This window comes from Cavia porcellus, unplaced genomic scaffold (assembly GCF_034190915.1).
Source record: "Cavia porcellus strain 051 isolate PalLab524CR breed Dunkin Hartley unplaced genomic scaffold, mCavPor4.1 scaffold_3, whole genome shotgun sequence".
Taxonomy (NCBI): domain Eukaryota; kingdom Metazoa; phylum Chordata; class Mammalia; order Rodentia; family Caviidae; genus Cavia; species Cavia porcellus.
In genome coordinates this window covers 8,825,142-8,839,043 of record NW_026947486.1, presented here as the reverse complement: position 1 = coordinate 8,839,043, position 13,902 = coordinate 8,825,142, and the positions used below count along the sequence as shown (strand labels likewise).

General features: G+C 35.0%; 1 protein-coding gene across 4 annotated transcripts in view; it reads right to left on the bottom strand.

The window, feature by feature from the left end:
• Sytl5 (synaptotagmin like 5) overlaps nucleotides 1–13,902 on the bottom strand; it is a 127,935-nt gene that overhangs the window by 65,683 nt on the left and 48,350 nt on the right. The gene's annotated exons all lie outside the window — the stretch shown is intronic.

The following is a 13,902-nucleotide window of genomic DNA, read 5'->3' as shown; positions in this document are numbered from 1 at the left end:
GGCAGATCTGGGGTGCCCTCACTGGCCTCTCTGCGTGTCTGGAGGACTGTGGATATCTCTGCAACCAGGGAGGGTCCACAGGTTCCTGAAGCACTGCGGCCTGTGGTGAGTACCCTAACCCGGCTGCGATTGAAGAACTGTGGAGCTTCCAAGGGGCAGGTGGGCGCACAGTGTCCCTGAGGCCCAGCTTGTCTGGAACTGCGGAGTTCTGAGCAGGCAGAGGAGGGCCACTGGTTCTGTAGGCCTAATGGCTTGGAGTAGCGCGGCGCCAGAGTCCCAGTAGCTCCAAACATAGAAGGGGATTTTCAACAGATCCTGAGGAAGCTTTCAAATAACACTTGAAACACAGAAATATAGGAAAATGACAAAACGAAAGACCAAATTACAACCTCAAACCTCCAGCCCATCTCAAGAAACCCTAGGAGCGATGTATATAGAAGAAAATATATCCCCTCCACCTCATATATCGGACACAATAGCCACTGAAATTGACAAGCAACTCCAGGAAGCTTTAAAGAAATTCAAACTCGAAATAATCTCCCAGATAAAAGAAGAAATGATAAAAGAAATGAAAGAGATTCTAAATATATCTAAAGAAGACACAGATAAAAAATTGGAGGAACTAAACAAAAAGATAGAATCCTTAGACGAGCAATATAAGAAACAAACAGAATACATAATGCAGATGCACAGAGATATACAGGAAATAAAAAACTCCACTGAAAGTTGTAAAAACCACCTTAATGAAAGTGAAGATAGAATTTCAGACCTTGAAGACAGGATTGCAGCTAGTGAACAGGAAAGGAAAGATCTTTTGAAAATAACAAGGAACCAGGAAACAACAATTCAACAACTGCAAGACGATGCAAAGAAGAATAACATAAGAATGATAGGGATTAATGAAAGAGAGGGAGACAACATGAAGGATGTCAGGAGGATATTTAGAGAAGTAATAGCTGAAAATTTCCCAAGCATGAGATCAGAAACTGACATCAGGATCAGTGAAGCATATAGAACTCCAAACAGTCATAACCAAAATAAAACTACACCCAGACATATAATAGTCACCATCCCAGAAATCCAACACAAGAATAGATTATTAAAAGCTGTCAGAGAGAAAAGACAAATCACTTATAAAGGAAAACCTATCAGAATCACAGCAGACTTCTCAGCACAAACGATAAAGTCAAGAAGAGCATGGAGTGAAGTATTCCAGATCCTAAAGCAAAATGATTTCCAACCAAGACTGATATATCCTGCAAAACTATCATTCAAAATAGATGGTGCAATACGATACTTCCATGACAAAGAACAGCTGAAGAACTTCATGAACACCAAACCAACCCTGCAAAAAATATTGAAAGACAGTTTAGATACACAAAGGAAAAAACCACTAAGCAAAGCAAATAATTAAACAGAACCGAAAGATAAAGATGCAACAGCAGAGAGATAACATTCCTACAATTAACCAGCATTTAACAGTAATAACCATTAATGTAAATGGTCTCAATGCACCAATCAAAAGAAACAGACTAGCAGAATGGATCAAGAAACAAAATCCAACCATATGCTGTTTACAGGAAACCCATCTAACCCAGAAAGATACTCACAGACTGAAAGTCAAAGGATGGAAAACAATTCTTCATGCAGCAGGAATCCAAAAAAAGGCAGGAGTAGCCATTCTGTTTGCAGACAACGTGAACTTTAAACCAACAATGACCATAAAGGACAAAGAAGGTCACTACATACTCGTAAGGGGAAAACTCCAAGAGGAAGAGATAACTATCTTAAATATATACGCACCAAACTCCAGAGCACCCAGTTATATAAAACAATTATTAACAGAAATGAAAACTCAAATTATCAGTAACACAATTGTAACAGGAGACCTTAATACACCACTGACACCAAGGGACAGATCAACCAGACAGAAAATGAGCAAAGAAATAACAGAACTGAATCACACCTGTGAACAAATGGGTTTGATAGACATATACAGAATGTTCCACCCAACAACATCAGAATACACATTCTTCTCAGCAGTACATGGATCATTTTCTAAAATAGACCATATATTAGCTCACAGAACATATTTAAGCAAATGCAAAAGAGTTGAAATCATCCCTTGCATATTATCGGATCATAGCGCTCTGAAATTAGAAATTAATGACAAAGGATACTGCAAAAATTCCGCAAACACATGGAAACTAAATAACACACTCTTGAGTAATCAGTGGGTCACAGAAGAAATTAAAGAAGAAATTAAACAATACCTAAAAGAAAATGAAAATGCAGATACAACTTACCGGAATCTGTGGGATGCAATGAAAGCCGTTCTGAGAGGAAAATTTATTGCACTGAGTTCCCACATCAGGAAAACAGAACGAATACAAATAAATAACTTGATGCTACACCTCAAACAGCTAGAAAAAGAAGAGCAAGTCAAGCCCAAAGCCAAAAGAAGAGAGGAAATTATAAAAATCAGAGCAGAAACCAATGCAATAGAGACTAAGAAAACAATCCAAAGAATCAACGAATCAAAGAGTTGGTTCTTTGAAAGAATAAATAAAATCGATAAGCCCCTAGCCAACCTTATTTAAAAAAGGAAAGAAAAAGCTCAAATTCATGCAATAAGAAATGAAAAAGGAGAAATCACTACAGACCCAATAGAAATACAGAGGATCATCAACACCTATTTCGAAAACCTCTACTCTCAAAAGTTTGATAACACAGAAGAAATAGACAGATTCTTAGAAGCATATGAAGTACCAAAGCTAGATCAAGAGGATATAAAACTGTTGAATAACCCAATCTCTGCTAATGAAATTGAGAATGTAATTGGGTCCTTGCCCACCAAGAAGAGCCCAGGCCCAGATGGATTCACTGCAGAATTCTACAAGAAATATAAAGAAGACCTAATGCCGACACTCCTCAAACTATTCAATGAAATTGAAAGGGAAGCAATCCTTCCTAAGTCATTCCTGGAAGCAAATATTACTCTAGTACCAAAACCTGAGAAAGACCCAACTATAAAAGAGAACTATAGACCGATCTCCCTAATGAACACAGATGCAAAAATCCTCAATAAAATATTGGCAAATAGGATCCAGCAAATCATCAAGAAGATTATACACCATGACCAGGTGGGATTCATCCCAGGAATGCAAGGATGGTTCAACATACGCAAATCAATAAATGTAATCCACCATATCAATAAAGCCAAAAATAAGAATCACATGATCATCTCTATAGATGCAGAAAAAGCCTTCGATAAGGTCCAACACTTATTCATGATAAGAACTTTACAGAAAATTGGAATAAATGGTCTTTACCTCAATATAATAAAGGCCATTTATGACAAACCAACAGCCAGCATCATACTAAATGGCCAAAAATTGAAAGCCTTTACTTTAAAGTCGGGTACAAGACAAGGATGTCCTTTATCACCACTCCTATTTAATATAGTACTGGAAGTACTAGCCAGAGCAATTAGGCAAGAAAGAGAAATAAAAGGGGTAAAGATAGGAAAAGAAGAAGTTAAATTATCATTGTTTGCAGATGACATGATACTCTACATAGAAGACCCCCTATACTCCACTGAAATACTCTTAGATACAATAAATAAATTCAGTAATGTGGCTGGATACAAAATCAATACTCAGAAATCAATAGCATTCCTATACGCGAACAACAAAATTACAGAGAGGGAAATAAGAGAAACTGGACTATTCACATTAGCAAGCAAAAAAATGAAATATTTAGGAATTACTCTTACGAAAGAAGTGAAAGACTTATACAGTGAAAATTATAATACACTGAAAAAGGAAACTGAAGATGATCTCAGAAAATGGAAAGACATCCCTTGCTCATGGATAGGAAGAACAAACATTGTGAAAATGGCCATTCTCCCAAAACTGTTATACAGATTCAATGCAATCCCAATAGAAATACCATCAACATACCTTATAGATCTAGAGAAATCACTCCTAAATTTCATCTGGAACCAGAAGAGACCTAGAATCGCAAAGGCAATTCTAAGCAGCAAAGACAAAGCAGGAAGCATCACAATCCCTGACTTGAAGTTATACTACAAAGCAACAGTAGTAAAATCAACATGGTATTGGAATCAAAACAGAGCTGAAGATCAGTGGAATAGATTAGAAGATACAACCACAACTACGAACACACTCAACCACCTTATTTTTGATAAAGGAGCCAAGCAGGTTCACTGGAAGAACGACAGTCTCTTTAATAAATGGTGCTGGAAAAACTGGCTCTCCATTTGCCGAAAACTAAAGCTAGACCCATGTCTATCACCATGTACTAAATTAAAATCTAAATGGGTCAAAGATCTGAATATTAAAACAGAAACACTAAATCTATTGGAAGACAAAATAGGTAGAAACCTTGGAGACATAGGAGTAGGTAAAGAATTCATGAACAGGACTCAAACCGCACGGGAAATACTTCCCAGAATCAATAACTGGGACCACTTCTTATTAAAAAGTTTCTGCATGTCAAAAGAAATCTCCAGCATAGTGAAAAGAAAACCCACAAACTGGGAAAAGATTTTAGTGAACTCTCTCTCAGACAAGGGCCTCTTGTCTAAAACATACAAAGAATTAAAGAAACTCAGACCTCCGAAATTCAAAGATCCAATCCAAAAATGGGCATCTGAGATGAATATGCAATTCTCAGATGAAGAAATGCAAATGGCAAATAAATACATGAAAAAATGCTCATCATCATTGGTCATTAGAGAAATGCAAATTAAAACCACACTGAGATACCATCTCACTCCTGAAAGAATGGCCAGGATCAAGAAAACCGACAACAAATGCTGGAGAGGCTGTGGGGAAAAAGGAACTCTCCTGCACTGCTGGTGGGAGTGTAGACTGGTACAGCCTTTGTGGAGATCTGTCTGGAGATTTCTCAAAAAGTTGGGACTGGAAATCCCATTTATTCCAGCTATTCCACTTCTAGGCATATTCCCAGAAGAACTGAAAGCATCATACCACAGTGATATATGTGCACCTATGTTTATAGCAGCACAATTTGTAATCGCCAGATCTTGGAAACAACCCAAGTGTCCATCAACTGAGGAATGGATAAAAAAGTGGTGGTATTTCTATACAATGGAGTATTATTCAGCTATAAAGAAGGATCGCATTGAGATATTTATCAATAAATGGGCGCAGCTTGAGACCATACTCATAAGTGAAATAAATCAATCTCGCATGTGTGAATACCGAATAGTTTCCCTAATGTAAGTAATGATTCAAATATATAAAAATATGTGGTAATCATGATTCCCCATTAGGTGGCCTTGAAGCCTTATAAAGTTTTCACTCATTAATTAGAAAGGCTTTATTCTGGGCTTCTTGATATGAAAATATTTGAAGCTAGAGTATATGAAGTTTTACCCAAATATTTCAAGGAAAAAGACACTATGGTAACTACTATTAAGTCAGGTTATAAGGTGGTGAAGTACTAGGTTATTGAAACAGTCATGCTGTGACCTCTATTGTTATATTGTTATGTCCTGTTTTATCTCAATCTCCCCCTTATTGTTTCAAAAAAAATTATTTAGTCATTTCTTATGTTTGTATTAATTAAAGAAAAAATTCAAAAAAAAACATATTTACTATATACTATACAAATTTAATCAAATTTACTATATCCTATCTGCTTGGTAATTGTTAATTGTTCCTCATACATTGTCTACTTTTATCTACATAACAATCTCATGTGAATATTATGATTCTCCCTTTACAGATGAAGAAACTGGCACAGCAATCAAATGAGAAGCTTCATATCACACAGTTGGCAAGCAATACAGCCAGAACTCTATTCCAATTCCAGTTTAGCCTAAAGTTCAAGCTCCCAACCCCTATGTTAGCAGGTCAATGGTGTTCAGTGCAAGCAATCGGGAGAAACTGAATATTTCAAATGATACAGGGTCCACAATCAGATTCCATTTCTGAAAAAATTTCTTGATGTATAACATAAACACTGGGTTGGAGTAGAGACTGAGACAAAGAGACTGGTTGAACATTGCAGTAGTCCAGGATAAGGGGAAGGAGACCAAAACTAGGGCAATGGTGAGAATAACAGAGAAGGAGACTAATCTAAAATGGAGGTGGCAGAAGTACTTGTCCAGATTTTACAAGAAATTAAACGTTAAATTTGAGAAAGGATCTTTGAATAGTCCTCTCCATCTTCTAAGCTACCTGCAATGGATAGATGAAATCATCTTCATCCCTCACTTCTGAAGTGGCTGTACTTCCACTTTAATTGAATTCTCATATGACCTATAGCAGCGATGGTGAATCTTTGAGAGACAAAGGACAAAACTGCAACCCCAAACCCACTTATTTATACAGAAGTGCCAACACTGCAATTAAACCACTATACAGAGGTTTTGGTTCAGAAAAGGAAAAGAAACTCATACATTAACATCTTTTGTCTTAAGAGAAAAACAAATAACGCATTTGTGCCATTAGGGTTGCCACTACAGACCTATGGCATTTTAAACTTTCTTTTAGAAAGTTTGTGGCCCGACTCTCTCATATCCATTGGGTGGTAAGCTCCTTGGGAGCTGACATCTGTCTGATTCATCTTTTATCTCCTAATTTCTGGAAGGGCATTTTTCATAGACTATGCTCTCAAAGAATATTTTATTTCCCCATCACTTTAATATACTACATTTCTTTTATATCTTCACAATCTCATTACTACCAGTGACATGAGGATAGAAGTATTGCCTCTGTTGTTCACTATCTTCAGAAACAATATCTGACACTGTGTTCAATAAATATTTCTAGAATGACTGGCACTATATGGAATTTGACCTATAATACCTATGCTTACAACAAGGATTTTAGCAATCATAGAAATCACTCAGTAGTCTAAACATATTTCTAATTTAAAATGAAGAAATATGTTTAGTAAAGAGGTCATGTACTCAGAACATAAAATAAATCTGTGTGACTGGGGCAAAGAGTTTGTGGAAAACTATAGTAAAAAATGAGTTTGAAAAGTAGGTTTGGGGCCATGTAATGAGCATTCCTGAATATTGTACTAAGGAGCTGAAATGTCAATCAGCAGCCAAGGCAGAACTCTGATAGTTTTTCTGACGTTAATTGAAAGATATAATCTATGGAGAAATACACAGAGAAGGGAGAAACCAGAAAAATGCCGATTAGAAAATTATAGTAAACAAGAGAGAAAATGATGAAGATATAAATCATGGTATCACGAGATGAGAAATAAAAAAAGATCTATATGCCTGGACCACTGAGGATGAGTATTAACAATTAATGATAAGTCTGATACAGTGACTGTGAAAAATGGACTAACTATAAATCAGATGAGACAAAAGCCAGTTATTTATACAATGCAGATACACACTTGAGAAAACAATAAAGATATTAACTTCAGAAAAGATATTTATTGAAAGGTAAGAACATAGCATGCTGATCTCAGATTTACTTCTATGTGGGTAGATTATCTATTGAGAAGCATAAACTTTTTGGTGACCTAATTAACAATTTAAAATATGCTTATTGACTGTGTCAAATCTAAGATCTAATTTACTAAAACCAAAAGTTTGAATAAGTTAAATTATTTCTGAATGTGTCCTTAAGTGATTTATGGATATATATATATATATATATATATATATATATATATCAGTACTTAGTTTGCAAATTCAAGTGATAATTGTGGTATTCTAAAGATGTCACCTCAGGATTACTATAAATCAAACATCAATCGATGTACTGATGTAATCAGACTTTGCATGTGGAACTAGGTTGCTAATTAGTTTACCTTACAATTCTAACATTATCCTGGATTATTCTGATGGACCCAAGTGATTATATGAGTTTTTAAAAACAAAGGAAGTATTAGGTATTGCACAGTGCCTAGAAGAGGCACTGTAGAATGGGAAGTCAGATTGCAAACATGAGGAGGACTTGACACTCACAAGGCTCTGAGATGTAGGGAAGGCAAGGATTGGAGAACGATGTCTTCAGAAGCTAAGGGCAGCTCTCAGCCTACAGCTAACAAGGAAATGAGGACTTCATCTCTACAGCCACAAGGAAGTGCATTCTGCATACATGAATGAGCTTCAAAATAGACTTTTTTTATGGCGCTGGGGATCAAGCCAAAGGCCCTGTGCATAGAAGACAAGAGCTCTACCACTGAGCCACATCCCCCAAAATAGATTCTTTCCAGAGCTTCTTTTTAAGAGCTCAAACAGCTGGTACTTTGATACCATCCTTATAAAATCTGAAGTAGAAAAACAAATCCAGCCAGCTCAGACTTTCAAATTACAGAATTATGAGATAATAAGTTTGTATTAACTGCTAAATTCTGATAATTTATTAACAGTGTAGTAGAAAACCATTATGATAATTAAAAATAGAACTATAATTGTTTCAATAGTCAACTCAGGAAAAGTTTGTGCATGTTATAAGGTAAATAAGGAAAACTCAGAAACACAACAGGGCAGAGATCCTCAGAATATGGCCTGTGGACCAAATTCATCCACTACCTCTTTTGTATAGCCCATATGCTAGGAATGATTTTTTCAATTTTGAAATGATTGAAGAAATCCACAGAATATTTCATGATGTATGAAAATGATATGAGACTGAAAATTCAGTGTCTATAAATAAAGCATTACTGGAAGAGTCATACTCAATTGCTCATATATTGTTTCTGGTTGCTTGTGTGCTATACAGGCAAATTGGAGTAGTTATAAATGAGATGGACCACAAAGCCTAAAATATTTACTCTAGTGTTTTATTAATAAAAGAAAAGTATATCAACTTCTTCAATAAGACAGTGATTCAGAAAACCAAGGAGAAAAATAAGTATCAGTAGTAGAAAACCACCAAATAGTGGCACAGCAAGGTCTTAGCTTGTGTGTGTGTGTGTGTGTGTGTGTGTGTGTGTCTTTGGGCTATGGGATGGAGAGGCTATCACACTGACAGCAGTTTCATGTGTGACAGAAGAAAGTGGGATATGCCTAGTCTACATGGCTTAGCAAATGAGCCTCCATATCACCTTTAGCATATACACCTAGAGTTGCCAACATGTAACACAAATAAGGTTCTTCTTGAATTGTTAGTCATTACCTCTTGCTATCCTTGTGAGAACAACTATATACTTGTATTTGCTCTACTCAGATATAGTCTTTAGTCATTTGTCATTTTAGAGATGAAACACTAGAACAGTATCTTGAATTTATGTCTTTGTTACCTTCGGGTATCATGGAGGTAAACAGAAGACTTGGTGGAAGAACAGCAAATCAATGTGAGCACATACCAGGTACCAAGTAATGTCCTAAGAAGTTTGTGTATAGCATCTATAATCCTCAGTATGAGTCATAAAGCAGCTATTACTATTCTCTGTTTGCAGATAAGGAAACTAAAGCACACATGAGTTAAATAACTTGCCCAAAGCTGTAAAGTTGTCATGGCGGACACAGGATTGATGCTGAAAGTCTGTAGTCTTTATACTTGGTAACATCATCAGATGAAAACTCATACTTAAAAGCTATAATAAGCATTGAGGAGGGGTAAAAACCTGTGGAAGCCAAGGGGTATTGAATAATGCATAACATTTCATATGCTTGTTGTGCACATGTGTGTATGCATGTGTGTGTGTGTGTGTGTGTGTGTGTGTGTGTGTGTGTGTGTTGGGGGCAGAATGGAAGGAATGAAGAAGTAGTGAAAATGATAAAAAAAAATACCCACCATAAAATTTATGTGTCTGTCATATCATCTGCTATTTGAAAGAATCAAGGCTAGAAATAAACTATACTTACTCTAAGCTGCACTTTGAAGAATGATTTTATCCGAAATTATGGGGAATTACACTATTTATAAATAACAATTGCTAAGAATTCAGGATTTGCTAGACCCTGTTTTTATTCAGCATTAAACTCCTGGGCTTGAAACCTTCATGTGGAAACTTAAAAGTGAGGTCAAGTCATATTTAGGTTTTTAGGGAGAAAATAAGTAATCTTACCCTTAAAAAAGAGTATTAACTCAAAGGTTCATTTTTCCCTTTACTTTTAACTACCAGAAATATCTGAGATAAGATGTGCTCTTTAGATATGTGAGGATCCTGGGTTCTTTCTGTTATTGATAAGGTACCTATGATCAAAATATAAGGTAAATGTTTAAATTAAAAATATATTGCTGTAAAAGACACATTGCCATTAACTACTCTCAAAATATTCTTCCTTGCTCCAAGTTACTTAACCCACGATGCTTGCCACTTTCTGAAGCAGTTCTGGGAGTTCTTTTCTGAGTGTTTTTATGAGGTGTGATAAAAAAATTATAGTGAATGCTATTTCAGAGCACCATACAATGAAAAGGTAGATTCATAAAAAAATATAGTTTGTCCTCATCATTTTTCACTGGATTTGGCACCATGCAACTACTTGTTATTCCCTAAAATCAAAATGACCATGAAAGAAAAACATTTTTAACTGATTCAGGACATTGAGGCAGCCACAATAGTAGAGCTAGTTTATGTAGATGTTAAAGTACTATCCCCTCAGTGAACAAATCATGCCACAAAAGTTGGAAACACTGGTATATAACTGATAGGTGGTGCAAAATAGCATGTCAAGGCATTTAAAATAGCTTTTTACTATTCCAAAACACTGTAGGTCATTATGGGATTATTTTCATATGAATCTCTTCATTGTTATCTTACAAAATTTTGCCTCACTAAGGGGTGATTCTGAAATGGCTGTGTACCTGTGTCATTACTTATCAGATAAAAGATCACCAGGAACCCACCTATGAATGAGCAAATTGAGAATCTTGGTCCTTGCAATGTAAAAAACACATATCACAAGAGCCATCTGGAGTCTCAGTAGGAGAGCATTTGAAAGGGTTTACTACAGGATTTGAGTTTATGTTAGATAAATTTAGGAAGAGTTCAAGTGATCAGGGAATGTTTTCTGGACTACATAGGTGATATAAGGAAGTAGAAACAATTCTATGACTTATATCTTACTAAATTTAATTCAGGAGAGGAAACTAGAGGAAGACTAAAGTTGTTAATTAGTGAGGAAGGAGCTGATTATTAATATTAGCTAAAAAGGAAAGCATTTAGAAGTTTATGGCTTAAAAGCTTATTTTTCATTTGTCTATTCTTAGCAGGATTATGAAGTGTTCTTTGTTTTGTCCCACTTCACTGTGATTGTAGAATGATCTTGTGGGATACTGATGATCTGAGATTTTATGTAATAGAACACTGTGGCCTATCTATGTGTGACAGCTCCCAACAATACCAACACCTACTCATAAGTGTTGGATCACTTTCCAGATGTCAGAGACTGCATTTTATTTTTGTTCCCTCAACTTTCTCTGTGCATGTTCTAGCCATTAGCTCTATCTTTTCCTCCAGTTTTTGACAGACACTGTTATATCTGTCCCAGTTATGTGTCATCTACTGCACTAATCATTATTAATTCATCAAAAATTAAAATATTGGGACTTTTTTACAAGGCAAACACAGAAAAACAAGGATTGGATGCTTTTTTCTTATGTGTGGTAACAAAAAGTACATGACATGAAAGTAGAAGAGGAATTACTAGATTACTAGACTAAGGATTGGGAAGTGTTCTAGGGGAGAGAAACGTGTAGTCAGGGTACAGTAAGTGTAGATGTACATGGTTCGTGTATAAGGCATGCATGTATGAAAATGTTACAGTAAGTTCCATTAATTTTGTCTGTTCTTATATGTAATTAACTTATGTTAATTACAATAATAGTTTTTTTTAAATACAAAAACTAATAAGGACAGTAGTATGAAATGTTACTACATGATATGAATACAAATCAGCTCATCAAACTATATTAGAGGTACTTCATTTTTGGTTCTCTCTTATTTCACTTTTATATTTTAAGTCTTATGTTTATTTTGATGCTACATAGAAAAAGAATCATTATGACTTTATTAATTGGCAACTATCTCAGCTAACATAATCATGTGGAATTTTATAAATTTTATTAAGATAGCAAAATGAACTAAGAGGCTGTGTCAATTTCCCTTTCATCCTGCTTTTATACAGTTAATTTTCAAACTAGACCCAAAGTAGCAAACTTGCGAGAATTAAAAGATCAAAAAAAACGTCAGGGACTGCTCTGCTCTTTACATCACGTAACTTCCCTCTGTTAGTCCTCTTACTATAATCATTTCAGTGCTCTAGAAATGAAATCTCTTTACTTTTAACCAACCCAAGGTAAATGACAATAAAGGATGCTCTTACAAGTGATTAGAAAATGAGTCACTTTCTGATTCATATCATCTCCTAGAGGTCAGGGTGGGAGTTTCAATTTTATGGTCTATTAAACATGGATACATCCAATGGGACTGTAATATTCTCTCATAACAAAGAAGGACATTCACTGCCAACAAAATATTATTCATGCTTCCTTTTGAAAACAACTCCATGAATGGCAAACAGTATACATTCAATACTATCATAAAGTTTTAGTTCTGCCTACTAGTTGAATATCAAATAAGTAGTACACTCTGATTGCCATATTGAAAATTGATCATAGATTTTTATATATTCAATTAAACATTCATGATGGAAATTCCCAATTGTTACAGAAGGGTCTAACTATAGATAAATTCTTGTTGTTACAGACTTATGAAAATCACACATTAAAAGCTGTTTCCTCCTTAGTACACTTTAATGTATTAAGACAGAATTTCTTTTATATATGAAATAGTAATTTAATAAACTTGTTTTTCTTCTTAGACTCTGAACTTATCAAGGCTGGTCCATGTTTTATTCAACCTTCTGTCCTTAGATACCTGTATACCAGAAGGTTATCAATAAATGTGTAGGAGGAATGGACAGACAGGTTCATCGATAGATCAATTGGTAGGTCGATCATTTGGTTTATTAAGTTATTGTTTCACCAGTAAAAGGAGTACAAATGATTCAGAAGTCTGTAACAATGCATTAACATACCCAATGAAATCATAGAATTTTCAACTTGTTATCATTTATTCTTATATCTTCCAACAATAATTTGTTTTATATTTATATTTTTTTCTGCAAGAGCGAGAAATTTACTTTGTTCAGAGGGTAGTGCATTTGGTATGGTTATTATTTTTAAACTCTGTGATCCTAATTGAAAAAAAAAAACTGGATTTGTTTTACAGTGGTTCCACTAACTCAAGCCTAAAATGCTTTATGTAGGAGCCATTTATTCATATTTTCATCTTTTCATTAGTTAATTTCTTATTCATTCATGTGACTATCTATTCATGTAGTGAATATTCAGTGATTACCTCTATAGGCATCCTTCTAGGTACTAGAACTACATCAATGCGTAATGCAAGTAAAACCAATTGCTCTCACATTTAGAAAGCTTATATCTTAGTGGAGGAACAAAAACAATAAATAAGTAAAATATGTATCAGTGAAATTTAAGGGGTAAAACACAGAAACATTCACCATATTAAAAGTTAAATTCTGCTGGGGATTTAGCTCAGTAGCAAAGCACCTGCCTGACAGGCGCAAGGTCATGAGATTTTAACCCTGATACCAAGAACAATTAACTTTTTATTAATAGAACCTAAAGGTAACCTGATGAGATTCAGGAGGGAGGTCTCAGTGAATTAGACCTTCAGTTAACATACCCTAACTTGTAGATGAGTTTGTGATTAAAAAAAAAAAAAAACTGATAATCCACTGTGTCTTCTACTGAATAGAATTCTTAAGAAATAACAAATTGCATTTCTAAGTAAAAGAAACTCTTCTTCCACACCAAAGCTATTGTCTGAGTCAACAAGGGTTGAGGGGTAAAGACTAAGATTTACATAAATGGAACAAAAATGAAAAGAATGCAAACTATG